This window comes from Cheilinus undulatus, linkage group 11, assembly GCF_018320785.1.
Source record: "Cheilinus undulatus linkage group 11, ASM1832078v1, whole genome shotgun sequence".
In the NCBI taxonomy this organism is placed as follows: Eukaryota; Metazoa; Chordata; class Actinopteri; order Labriformes; family Labridae; genus Cheilinus; species Cheilinus undulatus.
The window spans coordinates 32,742,625-32,757,825 of NC_054875.1; the positions used below are offsets into that span (position 1 = coordinate 32,742,625).

At 40.3% G+C, this 15,201-nt stretch overlaps 1 protein-coding gene across 1 annotated transcript in view; it reads left to right on the forward strand.

Annotated features, from left to right (window-relative positions):
- Positions 1 to 13,551: 13,551 nt before the first annotated feature.
- Positions 13,552 to 15,201, forward strand: part of opn7b (opsin 7, group member b) — a 102,649-nt gene continuing 100,999 nt past the window's right edge. The window contains exon 1 of the mRNA XM_041799706.1: positions 13,552 to 13,771. The gene's annotated coding sequence lies outside the window, so the exon portion shown is untranslated. The remainder of the gene's footprint in view (positions 13,772 to 15,201) is intronic.

The window sequence follows — 15,201 nt, forward strand, 5'->3', positions numbered from 1 at the left end:
CTAAGTGAAGTAAAATACTTCTGGAGAGTCGCTGTGGTGACAACAGGCATAGCAAAAAGCTCACCTCTTTGTTGTTCTTGATACCAGTTAATGTTAATTTTCACTTTAGTAAATTACTGATAACATTAACTGATCTGCTCTACTAAATTCAACATTTTTCTTCACCAAGTAATGTTTCAAGTAGTTGTATTTTTATAAACTGTTCCCACCTGGCTGAACGTGCCACGTTTTGGCAGTGTAGGCTTTGGGGCTAATTTAGCCAGCATCATCAATATGGCATGTTGTTGGAGCTGCAAACTCTTGGATTTGACAGTCATAACTGTTTGATTTTCTTTCATCTTTACAAGCCCTCTTGACAATATTGTGTATAAAGTCACCCTGTGATGGATCTGGCCAAGCATTCCTTAAGCCTTTCAATTATTTTTGGCTCTTGGCTGAGAGCTTTACAAGATGCTTTCTGAGCAGCACTTAAAAATGAAGGGAGGGCTTCCAACAGGACGTCATTTAATATGTATCAAATGATGGAGGGAGATCGAGCACAAACAAAGAAAGGGTCTGCAAATCTGTTGCATGAGACATGAGATGCTGCCATGAGGAGGAGAGGAGCGAGGAGTAATAAGTTGAGGCAGCAGGCAGTGGAGGACGTAATGCAGTTTTCTCTCCCTGAAGGGCAACACGAGCCAAGGAAAGATTTCAAATGTGCAGCAGGTGTAAAAAATGAAACACAGGCAGTCCAACATGGGAAGAGGTCAAATGAAATGAAATGAAGACAATAAGAGAAGATTAAGGGTGGCCAAGTGCAAACAGTGATTAATTGCCTACTGTGTGACAAACGGTCTCCAAACACACACAGAAAGCTTGTGCACACAGACAGTGATGTTAGAAAGAGAATAAAAACACACACAAACAGAATACTAAACCCTCAGGCAGTACACAATCTCTGGTTTTATGTTTCCCTTTGTGGTTTGCTCTCTTTGTTTTTTCATGAAAGATTAAATAATATGGACTATGTATTGACATTTTGCATAATTTCAAAGATTTTTATGGTGGAAACTTTTCAACAAATTTCAACAAAGCAAACTCCTAACTCAATAGCAAATAATGCAAACAGGTAACTTTCCGGTGTTTCAGAGCTTTTACATCAAGTATTCTTGATGTGAATAAAGTCAATATGTACTTGGGTCTTGCATGGATGGTGAGATTTATGCGCAACGAGACAGCATATATTTATTGGATTGTCTATCACAGCACATACAATACAGTATTCCCCAAGTAGACATAATTGCATGCAGTCAATATGTGTATGTGTGCATGTGGATGACAAAAGAGAAACAATGAAAACCTCTCTATATGGTGCAGATTTGTTTGTACTTGCATGTTTGTTCATGCCAGAGGCAGAAGATCCTGTACTTGTTGTTTATTACAACACAAGGTCACAGTTATTGCTTTGTCAAGTTGGGAACTCATTCAGTTATTAATTACTTTGCTTCAATCCAATGAGCTGTTGAGCCTCCTCTCAAACGGGCACATGAACTCACCACAGACGTGGCCAGAGGCTCTGCAAAAGTTCTGATGTAAACACAAGATACTAAAAGGATAAGCGCTCGGTGAAGAAATCCCTAAACCCAGTTGTGGCCTTAGTATTCCTCCAACAAGTCAGCCTTGCAGACTGTTGGGTAGCAATAAAACAACACTTTGACAGGGTTGCAACATGGGAGTCTCTCTCTTCACCTGTACTTTGTTTTGTGTCTCTATCTGCTCGAACAACTCTTCAGCCTCTGAAGATGTCCATCCCTGCCCTAGAGTATACACAATATCACTGCAGACACATATTAATGCAACACAGGGTTGAAGAATGAAGGAATTGAGATTTATTGTGAATCAAATAAAAATGCATCTACTGACAACTAAAAAAGACAAACAAAAAAACAAAAAACCCCCCGAAAAGGCTGAAGACGCTAGCTAAACAGAACAAAAGATGGGGAGATAACAGAGTCAGCCCAGTGGTGAGCAAAGGGACTCGGTATCTTCTCCTGAAACTGGTCAACCAAGAGTAAGTGTACCTAATGGGAAATAAAAAGACCAGAAATGGGGCTCTCAGCAATCTCCAGTCCGAAAAAAATAAAAAAACCTAGCAATCTAAACATGCATAAGGACAACAAGAGATACTTGCAAACAGTAAGTGGGATACACAGTAACTACTCAACCGAAGCTGCCCAGAGAGAGTGTGTGTGTGTGTGTGTGTGTGTGTGTGCGCCCAACCTCATGCTCTCCCTGCTCCTCAGTATACCCTTTCTCCACTCTGATTGTCAATTGCACTCAGGTATCTTGCAGCCAGAAGGAGAAGGGAAACCAGAGAGCCAGAGGAAAGAAAGAGTTGAACAGCCTTGAATGTTGTATCTATGGAAGTGTTGTAAACATTTATTTGACATAAACGTGTGCCAGACTTGCTAGCCCGCTTGCGGAACAGTGACACTAGACTTCAGTATGTTCTCACACCTGAAAAGGGTCATTCACAGCAGTCATTAGGATAAGATTTGATTTTTTGCCAGCTCTGAAAACAGCTCTGAAAGGTCCAGGCTTCAAATCCTGGATGAGCCCCCAAACATGTGTGCCAAACATGCTTGCCCGTTAACAGAACAGTGAAACTAGACTTCAGCATGTTCTCACTCTTGAAAGGTCATTCACTGCAGTTATTAGGATAAGATCTGATTTTTTTGCCAGCTCTGAAAACAGCTCTGATTGACCCAGGCTTTAAATCCCGGATGAGCCCCCAAACATGTGTGCCAAACATGCTGGCCTGCTTGTGGGACAGTGACACTAGACTTCAGTATGTTCTCACAATTAAAAGGGGTCATTCACTGCAGTCATTAGGATAAGATCAAACTTTTTTGTTCGTTTCATCACGAGCCCACATATTTGCCCTGACCAAATTAAACCAAGCCCAGAAAGAGGTGAAAAACTTTCAAACAGTCAAAATCCAGAGTTCAGCCACATGTAGATCTCAGTGTTTTCACATGTTTACAGCAACCATATTCCAGCATATCTCTTTAAAAGGTTTTGAGCCATAAACTGTAGCCACTTACTTTTCCCCCTCTGGAAATCCCCTGTTTTGCTGTTTTGCTGTTCTAATGACACTATCCTCACCTTCGTAACCCTTACAGATGCTTCTCCAGCAAGCCTGGAACTTGGGTGACTTTTCAGGGTCTTTAAAGATTGAAAACAAAATCTTTAAAGACCCTTGATGTTTAACATTTATTAATCAGTTTTTAATAAAATTTTTCAGTTGTTTCTGCCAACAGCTTAGCATTAGCCACCAAATTGTTTTCTTACAAAGGTTGTTACATGGGCTTTGACAACTTATGGCAGGCTGTTCTGTTGTCATGTCATGCTTTGCCAAACTGCACACATCTTAACATTGGAGACAGCCGGAATGGAGAGAAAGAGAGACAGAGAGGCTGTGACGTGGCCCTCTTTGTCACTGCAGACAGGAAGTGCTTTGAATTGCTTTTGAATTCACCCAGTCCGAAAAAGTGCAAGGCCTTTTTTTTTTTTTTGATGTAAATATTTTGAAGACTTTTTGCCACAGAACAATTATTTTTCATTTTTTGGTCCCTAATTGATGCGAGAACAAGCTTGACTGTACACCACATGGTTGACGTTTTACAAGCATTACAACACATTGAGTCCAGGCAAGACAAAATGGTAAAAAAAAAAAATATATATCTGAGTAAGAAATTAGTATAGTATATTAGTATTATTTAATTCTGATTTTTGCACCCTTTGGTGATTGTTCCCTTTCTCCAGAATGGTACATTATTTATTAAACTTAGTTTATACTTATTGTGGTGGAAATTTCAAAAAGACCAAAAGACTAAGACAACAACAACAATCAGTAAGAGAAACTGTCTGGGTTTTATTTACACCTTCATGCGACACACTGACCATGACCACACCATTACCATGGCAGAATGTGTGTATGGTATGTCCAGTCCTCTTTTTATATCCATCTGCATGCTTACAAAACAGTTTGCGTAATAGGTTGTAAAACAGACTCTTGTTTCACAAGTAATTCTTTTTAGGCCATACAACTCCAGGTCAAGGGTGTTTATCAGCCTCAAGATAAGACAGGTCCAGCACAAATACATACAAGCCTTAAATATGATTTTGTTGACCCTAACCCTGAGGACCATTTAGTTACAAAACCCTCAAGACAGGCCTAAAAATCATCAAGAGGTTAAGACCTGGGCAGACACTTCATGGCCCTCAAGAAAAGGCAAAGGTTTAAAAGCTAGGTCAGTTATTATCAATATATCATATTACCATATAATATTTTCAGAATAACCAAAATCTAGCATTAAACCCCAACACGTGTGGGTTGGAATGTATGACCTGCAGTGCAAAATAGTGCTTTGAGTAGTAAGATAATGAGAAAAGCACTACGTGTAAAGTATCCCTGCAGCCTGTTGAGGTTATATTTGATAAGTTGCTCACATGTGTGGACATAATAAGAAAATAACATTGTTATGGCCTGCTTTAAGCACTCAGTGTTGATGCATATTGTCACATAGAGGCATGCTACAGTCTGACAACAATAAAAATATGTGTATTATACAGGAGAACTGCAGGTGTAAGAAATATATTTGTTACACGAGTTTGAAACTCCAGTGTCACCTTTGTAGCCCGATGCATATAGAATAAAAACACGATCAGCTTCAAATAGAGCAAGTGATACACATGAAAAAGAAAAATTATCCACATTTGAAGACCATTTGAACAAGCTTTGATCTCTCCAAACGTGCGGAACTAATTCCTCGTGTTCTCATATTGTTCAGTGTGAGAACCGTTTGAAGTCACATGTGGTGTTCGATAACCTCATGTCAGCATCATAGGAAGTGCACCTGCATGTGTCCCATTCAATTCCTGCTGGACCAGCGTTGACAGAAACAAGGATGATTGATTGGTTCCAGCCCATCGTGTCGCTGCACGTGACAACTCTGTTCTCTCTTTTATTTTCCCAGCCAAATAGCTTTCCCTCCCTTTGTTCCTGTGAGTCGTTTCTTTTTCCTCTGACTTTTTCCAAAAATAAAGACCGCAAGAGTTCTGACCTACATGTAAAGGGTGCCTTTCACAAAGTCAACAATAAAACAAAGAGAGAAAGAAAGTCAAGAGGGACAAGAGAGAGAGACCTAGAATGAGAAATGTGATACATTCAGGAAAGTGCTGATGTCATGGTTGTTGTGTAGTATGACTACTGATCTTTGAATGCACAAGGTTTGCCTGTTCACCTGCTGAGGCATCCATTCAAATCCTTGGGATGGATGATGTACACAATAAATCCTGGTTAATCATCCCAAAGAGACTGAAAAAGTATACAATGTAAACCATATCTAACAGTGTGATGCCACTCAGCCTGAAGAGTCTTGTACACAGTTATTGAATGCATGCAAGTATACTGAAAAAGTAGAATAAATAGAGATACCATACCGTATACAGTTAATCTGCATATCCACATGATAATCACCCTGTTACAATTTTGAGTTTGCACACATTCTGTTAGGCATGTCCTCTGAAACTTGTGTAAAACACCTTAAACTACTACTCAAAGCAACCCACATCCAGACATGTCATCATACATGGTACATTTTATTAATAATAAAATGGGAAATCTATGCCCTCCTTTATGAATCTCCATGTTTTCTCTGACCTACCTACCCTAACTTATATAAACAGTTTAACTTTCACATTTTTGTTTGTGGGTGCCAGATTTTAAACTTATTCATTTATTCATTCATATGCAAAAGTATGAAAAAAAAGCCAGCGCTACAAGTGCAAGACAACAAACAGAACAGAAGAGCCAACAGATGGCAGGAGACACTAAACTGTATGATGTGATGCATGCTTCACATTAAACAAATTGTAGCTAATTAGGACGATGATCCACTCTGAGTAGGACATAAAGCGAAGATACTGGATTGTTGCTGGTTTCTTCAAACACCAGAAAGCTGGAGATTGGACATGTGTCGTACAATATTCAAGCTCTGCAAAAATAAGGTAAAACACTGCAGAAACACCAATCTTCAACAATACATGAGCACCTAACAACAACACCTAGACTCTTGACACTGGGTTGGTTTGTCCCATCACATCCAGCACTGAATGACCCAATAAAACAAAAATTTCTACAGGATCAGAAGATCTCAAGTGGCACGTTATATGTAACACTCTGAGCATTAATCTATTTTTAACCATTTGTATCACCTGGACTTCTTGCCTTAGAAACCTTGTAAAACACCAACCCTGTGGTGCACAGTCCTTTTTCCAGGACATGTGCTTTAAGAATATGTGTGCTGCCGTGATGTCACTTGAATTTCAAAAACGTAAACTCAAAGTAATCATCCTGTGATAAAAGTAATTATTCCATGTTAAAAGGTCTTCATAGTATTCACATATTGAAAAAAAAAAAAGAAAAAAAGTCCTTGCACGTCTTTGTGTTAGCTTTATCTGAGCCATTATTCCAAACAGATCCTGTCTGCAGTGACAGAGGGAGACATCACAGGCTCTCCGTGTCTCTTTCTCTCAATTATGAGATATTCCAGCTGTCCCCTGCATGATCTGCCCAGCCAGACATACACAGTTTTGCAATATGCCGTACATATTATTGTATTTGCATTTATTTAATAACTCAATGATTAAAAATACATGTTTTGATCTACTTCCCTAATCTCTGGGGATTTAAGTGTTTTAAGTGAAAGATCCTAAAACTATGCCCTGTTATCCTATACAACACAGCATACATCTTGAGGATGTGAAAAAACATACACCCCTACCGAGTTCTCATTGAACATTCAAATTAAAAGTCTCTAATGTAAGTAAAATCTCCTGACACTTCACTGTGACCTCTCAGTACTGTTTGATGAAAGGAAAAAAATTTCACCATAGGCTTTGCTTCATCACACGCCCTGAAACCGTATCTGTGTGGGTTATTTATCAAAGGACAAAGTAGTTCAGAAAAGTACTCTATCACCTGATGCTCTCCCAACATGTGGTCAGTGAAGTGGTTCAACCTCCTCATACATGTGCATTTTGGGGGGTGGATCGAGATCATGATGTATGATGATGAGGAAGGGGGCTGGGATTCACAGCGTTGGGGGCAAGATGCGTGTAGTGTGCACACGTTAAACAAAATGGGATGCTGAGATTGAAAAATAGTAAAAAAAAAAAATGAAGGAAAGTTTTATTCTGTGAATAAATTGTTGGCATTGCCTCTTTCAGGTAGCTAAAAGAAGAATGTGAAGTCAGAAAAAATAAAATTTACATTTAAAATATAACCCAAACTCCAAAGAAGTTGGGACACTGTAGGAATCTAAAATGTAAAATAAAAGAATGCAATGGTTTTTGAATCTCATAAACCCATATTTTATTCACAATAGAAGAAAAATATTTCTCAATGTAAAATTGCAAAGACTTTGAGTATCCCACCATCTACAGTACATAATATAATAAAAAAATTCAGTGAATCTGGAGAAATCTCTGAAGGGCAAAGGTTATCACTACATGAGCAGAAGAAAACTTCCAGAATTTACTGTCCATCAACACCGTGCCATCCACACATGCAAGTTAAACCTGTATAATGAAAAGAAAAAGCCATATGTGAACACAATTCAGAAATGCCACCATTTTCTCTGGGCCAAAGCCCACTTAAATGGGACAGAGGCAAAATGGAAAACTGTTCTCTGATAAGATGAATCAAAGTTTGAAGTCTTTTGGAAAACCATGTCCTGCAGACCAAAGAGGAGGGGGACCACCCAGCTTGTTTTAGCACACAGTTCAAAAGCCTGTATCTCTGATGGTATGGGGTCGTGTTAGTGTCTATGGCGTGGGCAGCGACACATCTGTAAAGGAACTATCAGTGCTGAAAAGTATGAAGAGGAGCAACAAATGCTCCTATCCGAACAACATCTCTTTGAGGGAAGGCATCACAAATTTCAGCAAGATGATGCCAAAACACATACCACATCCATCACAACAGCATGACTGCACAGTAGAAGAGCCTTCATGCTGAATCGGCCTGCCTGCAGTCTAGACCTTGCACCAAGAGACAAAATTTGGTGCATCATAAAACAAAAATCTGGCAAAATAGACTCAGGGCTGTTTAGCAGCTAGAATCCTACATAAGAAAAGAATTGGACAACATTCCTCTCCAAAAACTCCAGCAACTGGTCTCCTCACTTCCCAGACATTTACTGAGTGTTGTTAAAAGAAGAGGGGATGCTTTTTTGGAATTAAAGTTGCACTACTTAGGCAGTCTTTCAATCACAGCTTACTTCGATGAATTGTGAATTGTTTGTGGAGCACCATGGTGCAGTAAGACTCTTTTATTTGTTTCATGATTATGCTTCTGCTTGAGGGATGGAAATCTGTTGCTTGATTTACCCATCATCAGCTCTGGCATTCAAGATACTTCCTGTGTCTAAAAATCTGCATTAAAGGTATCCACACTCTGTTTAGAAGATGCACAAACAGATGGGACAAAGGCTTGATTTAAAAGGACACCAACAATGGTGTATTTCTACTACGTCTCACAAGGCCTCTTTATCAAATCCATCTGTGTGTATTTGACCTGAGCAAACTCCCAGGCAGTGTACGAAATGGTTGCTTCAGATTGACCCCTGTATTTATCGCTGACGTATTTTAAGTGGTCACACTGAGCCACGAGACACAGCAGTGATAGCCAGAGGGGGGTGTGAGGAGAGGAACTCTTTTTGAGCTATCTCCACAGTATCAGATAAACAAACAAAGGTAATTGCCTGTTTCAAGCAATGCAGGAAAAAAAGGATTCCCTTGTGTTCCACACTCATAGCAGAGGAAATCCTATCTTCAACCACATTGCCGTCATTTAGGGAAATAAACACTGCGGTGGAGAGGACTTGTGCAACCTGCTCCTCTCTTTATTTGAATACATTTGCATTGCAATTTAATACAACATTATTTGCACACTGAGAATTAAAAACCACCCCCGCATCAAAATAAGAAACAAAAGTATATCCCACAAGACACTAGGGTGGATGAAGACATAGTTTAATGGGCTGTATGTTTTGAGTTAAAATTATAAACCTCGTTTGCAGACGCCGTTGAGTGAGCGCATCGGTGCCTTTATACTATACAGCAAGTTTCCCAACATATACACAGAATTACTGTCAGCCATCCTGTTTATTTTTATTATGGGAAGCAACATTAGCAAACTGGCTGAGATGCATCAACCTGGAAATAAAGAAAAGCTTTAGAACATCCTGGATATCACTAACCGACTCAATTCAATGTATGATGCTATTGTAGATCTACTTATTAGTCATAATGTTATAACCATCCAAGATAGACTTACCACCAGCTACCTGAGAGTGTTCTTGTGGGCATTTATGCCCATTCATTCAGTCGGGCAATTATGAGGTCAGACACTAATGTTGGAACAGAAGGCCTGTCTTGCAGTCTCCATTCCACTTCATCCTAAAGGTGCTCGATGGGTTGAGGTCAAGGCGCTGTGCAGGTCATTCGAGTTCCTACACATCAGACTCATTCAACCATGTCTTTATAGTCCTTGCTTTGTGCACTGAGGCACATTCATGTTGGCAAAGAAAGGGGCCTTCCGCAAAGTCTTGCCACAAAGTTGGAAGCATAGCGTTGTCCAAAATGTCTTGGTATGCTGTGGAAGATTGCCATTCAATGGAGATAAAGAGCCTAGCCCAAACCCTGAAAAACAGCCCCATACCATTTTCCCTCATCCACCAAACTTCCCATTTGGCACATTCCAGTCAGGCAGACAAAATTCTACCAGCATCCACCAAACCCAGGCTTACCCATCTGACTGCCAAACAGAAAAGTGTGACTCCACAGAACAGGTTTTCACTGCTCCACAGTCCAGTGTCAACGTGCTTTAGACCACTCCATCTGATGCTTTGCATTGGATTTGGTGATGTCAGGATTAATGCAGGTGGCAAACAGTTTTTTGTTTAATTTAATTTTAGTGGAGGTTCAGAGCTCTTCAGCTACAGAATCATCAGAGCTTTGGGGACACCTTAACTCATCGTGATTTTCTGCGGTCTTCCAATTCAATGCACTCTCTAAAATTATCACTTATAGTTGACTGTAGAATATCCAGCAGGGATGACATTTTATGAACTGTCTTATTGCAAAGGTGGCATCCATCACCATACCATGCTTGAGGTCACTGAAAGACCCATTTTGTACTGTATGGCTAGGTGCTAGATTTTATATACCTGTGGTAAGGGGTCTGATTGAAACACCTGAATTTAAAGCGCTTTAAGCAACCAACTTCCCCCCTTTCCCATAGATTCCTAACCAATGTTCTTCACTTTACAACAAAATGGAAGTGGAAGTGCAAGCAGGAAGACTGTGTTACTCATTCCTTAGTCAAGCTCGACTCCCTTCTTCCATTCTTTCTTTCTTCTCACTTTGGTTATCAGCTGATTATGGCCGTTGACTATTAAGTACTGAGCTAATCAGATGCTGCCATAACCTTGTTTGACCAGTCATCATGCACCTGTTATATTTTAAATCTGTTGTCCTCTCCTTTACGGTCAGCTACAAACTCCTCCACCCCAGCCACCTCCATTCAGTTCATCGGCATCTTGTCCAGATCCTCACGCGTCTTCTGCTCATCTCATCCTGCAGACTTCTCCAAGCCACCTCATTGGTTTCCTGGTCCAGCTTCTCAGAAGTCTACTCCTAATCTGATCCTGCAATCCTCATGAACACCACCAGCATCTAGACTCCAAAGGGGGTTACCTGTTCCTGCCGTTTGCCCCACCACCCCTTCAAGGACATGAAGTCATCATGATAGGGTCTAATCCCCAAAGGCGTTGCACATTTCTCTTTTTCTCTCAAAATTTGTAAAATAAGATATTGTCAAACTTGAATTAAGTCTCTCCTGATTGTATTATAGACAATTCATCTTGAGAATGTTGCATACTGTACCTTTAATTAACAAAAATGTCACAGCAGTTAAATGATTTTCTGACTGACTGAGCTACTTCACTCTCTACATCACCCAAGCCTTGATGCCAAACACTAACACTTTTAAAAAGGCCTTGCTAAAGTAAAAACTTTTTTCAAGCGTATTTTCCTTTTCATCTCTTCCCTTATTGAGAACAGACCAAATGGGATTCACAGTTTTTTTGTGTATCTTCCACAGAGTAATCGTGTTTTTTTTTTCCTACAGACTTACACAACAAAGGCAGCACACTTTCGAATCGGAGGAACAAACTATGAATCATTTTATTGTTGAACAATTCCACTTTTCAACTCTGTGACAGTGTTTGACTGATGAGGTATTTGCTTGAGAGTCATCTCTTTTCCTCAGGCAAGCCAGTCTCATCTCCAGTGCATGCCTGTGTAGGATTCTGAGCACAATGTTCCTTTTACTTTGTAAATTACAGGATCTTTCACCTTATTTAAGATAGCATTGGATGCTACTTAGACGCACATTTATATACTGAAAGAAAGATCCATGGCTATGTCTTTGTGTCAAGTTATGTTTAGTCTTGATGCAGTCGATTCCAGAAATCTCCAAGTATTATTTTGTTCTGCTTACGGGTATTGATAAGGTATAATTCTATTTTTAAGTATGTATTTGCTCAACTTTGATTAATTTTGCCATGTAAAGTCACAGCCACAAGCCAAGAAGGCTAAAAAATGTTGTTTAAACCCCTCTGATTTTTAACCAGCGGCATGTCACGATAAAATTAATGTTATAGAAAAAAATCTTTCTCCATTCCTCTCAGTGTTACATAAAAGGAATGAAGAAGCTTCCTGCTCATGTCCCAACAAAACTTTTTGAACTACAGCCTGCAGTTCTTTATTTTTCCTGTATCTTCACACAGAAGGTCTCCTCTTAAAAGGGGCAGCACCAGAACCTTACACCACCACCGGGATCAACTGAGAACATTCGCTTAAAAAACATCGTAGAAAGACGTGTTGCTGTAGATAGGGCAAGACTCTGTTTTCCTTTGGCCCATGTGTGGACTAGACCACAGATTCACTAGACACCAACTGTTATTGGAATGGGATTTGCTCCAACAAATTTGATGGACATATCCCTTTTAAGAGAAAAACAGTAGCCAAAAGTGCACTTACATTACATGTAAAGCAATACCAGAGTGTCCCCGATCACATCATACATCAAGACCGAATGCCAAGATTTAATCTCAGGAGTCTTAAAACATGACCTCCATGTCAGAAAAGTAACTGCAAACCAAAGAAAAAAAGACATATTGTGTTTTGATCTGATATCCTCTCTCCTTGAGTTGCCTTATGCATATGTGGGCTGAGAGAAGGGAGCCAGGTGTCTTTTCTGTCCTTTTACCAGTTAACTGCTGATTCAAGCTGGCTTCAAGGTAGCATGCCCAAATACAAGCAGGTGATGAAAAGGCAAGATGACTCAAAAAGGTTGCAGAGAGATGGGGGGGGGGGGGTCCCTGCACACCTGAAAAAATAAACTCTGAACTAAAATATGCTCCAGATCAAATGGGGGTAAATGAATGTTAACTGGCTTCGCCCCCACTTCCATTTTCCCACCTCTCTTTCACTTATTCCACTTGTACTGAATGAAGACACATCCCTGCATTCAAACATGCACATGAATGGATGCACGAGTACTACTTTATAATGCAGTGTTCATGAATTGAATTCCTCGCCATTGCACACGCATCCATTTCCTTTGTGTGCAGCCACAGAATGAAGACAGATGTGGACTCCTTTGTTTCTGTTTTCTATATGAATGAAGCTCCCAGCAGATCCTCCAGTGTAACAGAAAAACACTTTCGTATGAACTATGGAATGCAGATACACACCATGTGTGTTCGCTGGTGAAATAAAACAAAAAATAACAGCTGGACTAACTTGCGAATATTAACCATGACATTTTGCTTCCATTTGCACTTCAAAGACACCTATGCCCCGGCCTCAACCCCACCCTGCAGACCTCTCCACATCCAGATATCCATTTGGTATAGTGTCATTATCCTTCTACCTCTTCACTGTCATCTCTTACCTCAATCCTTCTTCGCCATGATTCCAACAGTTAAAATCAATATAAAGGCTTGATTGAGCATTTTGCCACAGGGTGTAATACTGTTTAGAGAGCATAAGCATCTCTGTCAATAGGTGAGGCTCAAACTGTGAGAGTAAAAGGAGAACTATGGGCCAAACATGAAATTCAAAGCATTAAAAATGTTGTTAAAGTGCTGAAACCATTTTATAGATCATGTGCATGCTACTCTGGGAGCATGCTGTGTAAAGAAAATAAGTCAGGATCAGATTGATTTAGGTGCAAAAGTGTGTGGGAGAGAGACACACAGAGAGAGGAGGGGGCAGAGAGTGGGGAATGGACATGTACAAGAAGGAGATTTAAGTGGAGAGAGAGAATAGAGCGGAGAGAAGGGGACTGAGAGAGAGAGAGAGGCAGAGAGAGAGAGAGAGAGAGGGGGCTGTAGGGCTGACAGAGAGAGAGAAGAGCAGAAACCAGCAGCACGTCTGCCTCGATCTGTCGCCTCTTGGATCTCCCCTGAGCTCAGCTGCTCGTGGATCCTCTCGCTCACAGAGCTGAGTGCGTACACCGGCACGTCTGCTTTTTAAACTGCGCTGCTCGGGGTGTGTTGCTGCCACATGGGTGAAGGGTTGACCAGCTCGGCTCTGGACCGGACTTAAAACCCATGATCCCCTGCCATCTCTGGCATCCTCTCTCATCACTAAGGTAAGAAAAAAGTGCTTAATTAAGTGGGGGGTTTTTTGCCCTCTTTACTTGTCTTTTTTTTCTTCTTGTGTGCTTTCTTGAGTTTTTTAAAAGTATGCTTGTCTTAGTTTGAAAACCAAGCTTGCAAAGCTCTGCAGTGAGGATCTTGTTGCATTTATCTTGGCTTTAGTTTCACTGTTTACTATGACAGTGCTGACCTTCTTTGTGTGCTTGCACAAATCAGGTTTTATCTCTATGTTATGACTGCACATAGCATCATAAGGCAAATAATGACTGTAATTTATGTTGAACCTTCTAACAAAACAAGTTTCAAAGTGCCTTAAAAGCAGCTGAACTTCTAACATGATTTTTACTACACATGCACATGTGCTGCCTTTGCTTCTAAGTGCAGCAGCAGGCAATTGTCTGATTGTTCTACAAGGCTTGAGATGGTTCTGGTGATGTCTTTGTATTCATCCGAAGCATTTATAGAGCACATGTGTGTTGCAGAGCAGTGGTTCTCAACTGGTGCGGCATCCACCCCCTTATGAGAAGTCAACGCGCACATTTTTTAAAATGTTCAACCAATCAAATTCTTATATAAAGAGCAGCTAGGGCCCTACGTTATCAAAGAAAGAGAGAGAGAGGACAAAACAAGCATGTTTATGAAGCAAATAATTGCAGAAAGAATTGCTCTTTTTCCCAAAATACCAAATACACTAGGTAGTTTCTCTAGGACTCCCCTTATTTACCTAGCAAAACCACCTTTGTTCTGCAGGCAAAAGAAGATAATTAAATCAAAATCTTGAGAAATAGACAAAAAGAAAAATACTCGTCATCACAGAAAAACATTTGAAAAATTTATGGATATACTGTATTTTCTCTTTGGGCTTCCATACATCATGGACTTTTGCCACATTTTTTCCAGCAAACTGGGGACCCAACTTGGAAACCCACTTTTGATCCAACCCACCAGTTGAGAATCACTGTTGTAGAGGACAGTAAAGTACAGATAACTGAGTGAAAGTTAGCTGGAATTTGTCATGTGGGCTGCATTAACCATGACATAACAGCCTTCTCACGCTGATGTATACACTTCAACATTTAAACAGCATGCATTGTTGAGTCAGCATATAAGTATAAATGTAGCTGAAGTTTGAGCCATTATTTATATCTGTCTAAAATCTTAAACATGTTTGTTTTAGTGCCACAAAGTGGCTCCTTATCACGTAAGTCTTGGACTGCTGCTGCTCCAGTAAGAGGAGTGGGGGAGGATGGAGTTTTGCTCCGACTGTGTGACTGTTTGTGATGAAGACCCTTATAAAACACAAATCGGGACAATCAAATGTCTCCTGGAGGGCTCCCCCAAATATGAACTCTTCCTTTGAAATGTGAAGAGCTGCAGTCTGAAGCGCTCCGCTGTTGCATCACAGGCAGACTTGTCACACTGT